We start from the raw sequence: 6000 nt of genomic DNA on the forward strand, positions 1-6000 counted from the left end.
TAGTAAATCCAGACTTAATTTCTGTGTTTCATGGTCAATGTGAAGGTCCAAGGGATAGTGTAAAGCTGCAGTAGTTCATCGGAATCTATTACTGATTTCCCAAAAAAAACTCAAACAAACCACATACAATGAGAAGATTTAACCTTCATGTACTTAAGTCGGCATTGTGCCTTTTGTATTATATTCCGACGCAATTTCTGTGTTTCATCGTCAATGTGAAGTTCCAAGGGATAGAGTAAAGCTGCAGTAGTGGTTCGGAATCTAATACTGATCTCCCAGGAAACGCTCAAACAAACCACATACAATGAGAATAATAAACCTTCTTTTACTTGAGTCGGCATTGTGCCTTTTGTATTATATTCCGACGCAATTTCTGTGTTTCATCGTCAATGTGAAGGTGCAAAGGATAGAGTAAAGCTGCAGTAGTGCTTCGGAATCTAATACTGATCTCCCAGGAAACACTCAAAGCAAAAAACAAACAATGAGAAGATTTACTTTTTTTATGGACTTAAGTTGGCATTGTGCCTTTTGTATTAAATCCCGACGCAATATTAGTGTTTCATCGACAATGTGAAGGTCCAAGGGATAGACTAAAGCTGCAGTAATGCATCGGAATCTAATACTGATCTCCCAGGAAACGCTCAAAGCAAACCACAAACAAAGAGATAATTTTCTCTTCTTTTACTTAAGTCGGCATTGTGCTTTTGTATTAAATCGCGCCGCATTTTCTGTGTTTCATCGTCAATGTGAAGGTCCAAGTGATAGAGTAAATCTGCAGTAGCGCATCGGAATCTAGTACTGACCCCACAGGAAACGGTCAAAGCAAACCAGAAACAATGAAAGGATTTATACTTCCTGTACTTAAGTCGGCATTGTGCCTTTCGTATTAAATCCCGACGCTATTTCTGCGTTTCATCGTCAATGTGAAGGTCCAAGGGACATAGTAAAGCTGCAGTAGTCCAGGGGAATCTAATACTGATCTCCCAGGAAAGGCTCATAGCAAACCACAAACAATGAGATGATTTAGCCTTCTTGTACGTAAGTCAGCCTTGCGTCTTTCGTATTAAATCCCGACGCAATTTCTGTGTTTTATCGTCAATGTGAATGTCCAAGGGATAGATTAAAGCTGCAGTAATGCATCGGAATCTAATACTGATCCCCCATGTAACGCCCAAAGGAAACAACAAACAATGAAAGATTTACTCTTCTTGTACGCAAGTTGGTATTGTGCCTTTTGTATTAAATCCCGACGCAATTTCTCTATTTCATCGACAATGTGAAAGTCCAAGTGTTAGAGTAAAGCTGCAGTAGTGCATCGGAATCTAATACAGATCTCCCAGGAAAGGTTCATAGCAAACCACAAGCAATGAGATAATTTAACATTCTTGTACGTACGTCTGCATTGTGCCTCTTGTATTACATCCCGACGCAATTTCTGTGTTTCATCGTCTATGGGAAAGTCCAAGGAATACTGTAGAGCTGCAGTAGTGCATCGGAATCTAATACTGATCTCCCAGGAAACACTAAAAGCGAAACACAAACAAAGAGAATATTTTCTCATCTAGTACATAGGTCGGCATTGTGCTTTTTGTATTAAATTCCGAAGAAATTTCTATGTTTCATCGTCATTGTGAAGTTCCAAGGGATAGAGATAAGCGGCAGTAGTGCATCCGAATCTAATACAGATCTCCCAGGAAACGCTCAAATCTAACCACAAACAATGAGTGGATTTACTCTTCTTGTACTTATGTTTGCATTGTGGCTTTTGACTTAAATTCCAACGCAATATCCGTGTTTCATCGTCAATGTGAAGGTCCAAGGGATACAGTAAAGCTGCAGTAGTGCATTGGAATCTAATACTGATCTCCCAGGTAACTCTGAAAGCAAACCACATCCAATGAGATGACTTACTCCTCTAGTACTTAAGTCGGCTTTGTGCATTGTGTATTAAATCCCGACGCAATTTCTGTGTTTCATCGTCAATGTGATGTGCCAAGGGATAGAGTAAAGCTGCAGTAGTGCTTCGGAATCTAATACTGATCTCCGAGGAAACGCTCATAGCAAACAATAAACAATGAGAAGATTTACTCTTCTTGTACTTAAGACGGCATTGTGGTTTTTGTATTACATCCCGACGCAATTTCTCTGTTTCATCGTCAATGTGAAGGTCCAGGGGATAGAGTAAAGCTGCAGTAGTGTATCGGAATTTAATACTGATCTCTCAGGAAAAGCTCAAACACACCTCAAACAATGAGAAGATTTCACCTTGTTTTACTTAATTCGGCATTGTGCGTTTTGTGTTAAATCCCGACGCAATATCTGTGTTACATCGTCAATGTGAAGGTCCAAGGGATATGGTAAAGCTGCAGTAGTGCATCGGAAACTAGTACTGATCCCCCAGGGAAGGTTCAAAGCAAACCACAAACAATGAAAAGATTTGAACTTCTTGAACTTAAGTCGGCATTGTGCCTTTTGTATTAAATCCCGACTTAATTTCTGAGTTTCATCGTCAATGTGAAGGTCCAAGGGATAGTGTAAAGCTGCAGTAGTGCATCGGAATCTATTACTGATTTCCCAGGAAAAGCTCAAACAAACCACATACAATGAGAAGATTTAACCTTCTTGTACTTAAGTCGGCATTGTGGATTTTGTATTAAATCCCGACAAAATTCCTGTGGTTCATCGTCAATGTGAAGGTAAGTGCTATAGAGTAAAGGTGCAGTAGTGCATCGGAATCTAATACTGATGTCCCAGGAAACGCTCAAACAAACCACATACAATGAGAATATTAAACCTTCTTTTACTTGAGTCGGCATTGTGCCTTTTGTATTATATTCCGACGCAATTTCTGTGTTTCATCGTCAATGTGAAAGTCCAAGGGATAGAGTAAAGCTGCAGTAGTGCATCGGAATCCAGTACTGATCCCACAGGAAACGCTCAAACAAACCACAAACAATGAAAAGATTTACACTTCTTGTACTGAAGTTGTCATTGTGCATTTTAAATTGAATCCCGACTTTATTTCTGAGATTCATCGTCAATATGAAGGTCGAAGGTATAGTGTAAATCTGCAGTAGTGCATTGGAATCTATTACTGATCTCCCAGGAAAAGTTCAAACAAATCACAAACAATGAGAAGGTATAACCTTCTTGTACTTAAGTCGGCATAGTGGTTTTCGTATTAAATCCCGACGCAATATCTGTGTTTCATCGTCGATGTGAAGGCCCAAGGGATATAGTAAAGCTGCAGTAGTGCATCGGAATCTAATACTGTTCTCCCAGGAAACGCTCAAAGCAAACGACAAACACTGTGAAGATTTACTCGTCTTGTATTTAAGTCGGCATTGTGCCTTTTGTATCAAATCCCGACGCAATTTCTGTGTTCCATCGTGAATGTGAAGGTCCAACAAATAGATTAAAGCTGCAGTAGGGCATCGGAATGTAATACTGATATGCCAGAAAACGCTCAAAGCAGACCACAAACTTTGAAAAGATTTTCTCTTCTTGCACTCAAGTTGATATTGTGCCTTTTGTATTAAAACCCGACGCAATATCTGTACTTCATCGACAATGTGAACGTCCAAGGGTTAGAGTAAAGCTGCAGTAGTGCGTCGGAATCTAACACTGATCTCCCAGGAAACGCTCAAAGCATACCACAAACAATGAGAAGGATTATTCTTCTTGTATTTAAGTGTGCATTGTGCCTTTTGTATAAAGTCCCGACGCAATTTCTGTGGTTCATCGTCAATGTGAACGTCCAAGGGATAGAGTAAAGCTGCAGTAGTGCATCGGAATCTAATACTGATCTCCCAGTAAACGATCAAACAAACCACATACAATGAGAAGATTAAACCTTCTTGTACTCGAGTCGGCATTGTGCCTTTTGTATTATATTCCGACGCAATTTCTGTGTTTCATCGTTAATGTGATGGTACAAGGGATAGAGTAAAGCTCCAGTAGTGCATCGGAATCTAATACAGATCTCCCAGGAAACGCTTAATCAAACCAGAAGCAATGAGAACATTTACTCTTCTTGTTCTTAAGTCGGCATTGTAACTTTTGTATTAAATCCAGACGCTATTTCTGTGTTTCATCGCCAATGTGAAGGTCCAAGGGATAGAGTAAAGCTGCAGTAGTGCATCGGAATCTAATACTGAAATCCCAGGAAATGCGCAAAGCAAAAAACATACAATGGGAAGATTTACTCCTCTTGGACTTAAGTCGGCATTGTGCCTTTTGTATTAAATCCCGACGCAATTTTAGTGTTTCATCGTCACTGTGAAGTTCCAAGGGATCGACTAAAGCTGCAGTAATGCATCGGAATCTAGTACTGATCTCCCAGGAAACGCTCAAAGCAAACCACAAACAAAGGGAAAATTTACCCTTCTTTTACTTAAGTCGGCACTGTGCCTTTTGTATTAAATCCAGACGCATTTTCTGTTTCATCGTCAATGTGAAGGTCCAAGGGATAAAGTAAATCTGCAGTAGTGCATCGGATTCTAGGACTGGTCCCCCAGGAAACGCTCAAAGCACACCACAAACAATGAAAAGATTTACACTTCTTGTACTTAAGTCGGCATTGTGCCTTTTGTATTTAATCCTGACTTAATTTCTGAGTTTCATCGTCAATGTGAAGGTCCAAGGGATAGTGTAAAGCTGCAGTAGTTCATCGGAATCTATTACTGATTTCCCAGGAAAAGCTCAAACAAACCACATACAATGAGAAGATTTAACCTTCTTGTACTTAAGTCGGCATTGTGGATTTTGTATTAAATCCCGACGAATTTTCTGTGGTTCATCGACAATGTGAAGATAAGAGGGATAGAGTAAAGCTGCAGTAGTGCATCGGAATCTAATACTGATCTCCCAGGAAACGCTCAAAGCAAAAAACAAACAATGAGAAGATTTACTCTTCTGGGACTTAAGTCGGCATTGTGCCTGTTGTATTAAATGCCGACGCAATTTTAGTGTTTCATCGTCAATGTGAAGGTCCAAGGGATAGACTAAAGCTGCAGTAATGCATCGGAATCTAATACTGATCTCCCAGGAAACGCTCAAAGCAAACCACAAACAAAGAGAAAATTTACTCTTCTTTTACTTAAGTCGGCATTGTGCCTTTTGTATTAAATCGCACCGCATTTTCCGTGTTTCATCGTCAATGTGAAGGTCCAAGTAATAGAGTAAATCTGCAGTAGTGCATCGGAATCTAGTACTGATCCCCCAGGAAACGGTCAAAGCAAACCACAAACAGTGAACAGATTTATACTTCGTATACTTAAGTCGGCATTGTGTCTTTCGTATTAAATCCCGACGCTATTTCTGTATTTCATCGTCAATGTGAAGGTCCAAGGGATATAGTAAAGCTGCAGTAGTGCAGCGGAATCTAATACTGATCTCCCAGGAAAGGCTCATAGCAAACCACAAACAATGAGATGATTTAGCCTTCTTGTGCGTAAGTCAGCCTTGCGTCTTTCGTATTAAATCCCGACGAAATTTCTGTGTTTCATCGTCAATGTGAAGGTCCAAGGGATAGACTAAAGCTGCAGTAATGCATCGGAATCTAATACAGATCACCCAGGAAACGCTCATAGCAAACCTTCAACAAAGAGAATATTTTCTCTTCTTGTACTTAAGTCTGCATTGTGCCTTTTGTATTAAATCCCGACGCATTTTCTGTGTATCATCATCAATGTGAAGGTCCATGGGATAGAGTAAAGCTGCAGTAGTGCATCGGAATCTAGTACTGATCCCCCAGGTAACGTTCAAAGGAAACCACAAACAATGAGAAGATTTACTATTCTTGTACTATAGTCTGCATTATGCCTTTTGAATTAAACCCGACGCAATTTCTGTGGTTCTTCGTCAATGTGAAGGTGCAAGGGATAGAGTAAAGCTGCAGTAGTGCATCGGTATCTAATACTGATCTCCCAGAAAACGCTAAAAGCAAAACACAAACAAAGAGGATATTTGCTAATCTTGTACATATGTCGGCATTGTGCC

This window comes from Schistocerca piceifrons, unplaced genomic scaffold, assembly GCF_021461385.2.
Source record: "Schistocerca piceifrons isolate TAMUIC-IGC-003096 unplaced genomic scaffold, iqSchPice1.1 HiC_scaffold_2343, whole genome shotgun sequence".
In the NCBI taxonomy this organism is placed as follows: Eukaryota; Metazoa; Arthropoda; class Insecta; order Orthoptera; family Acrididae; genus Schistocerca; species Schistocerca piceifrons.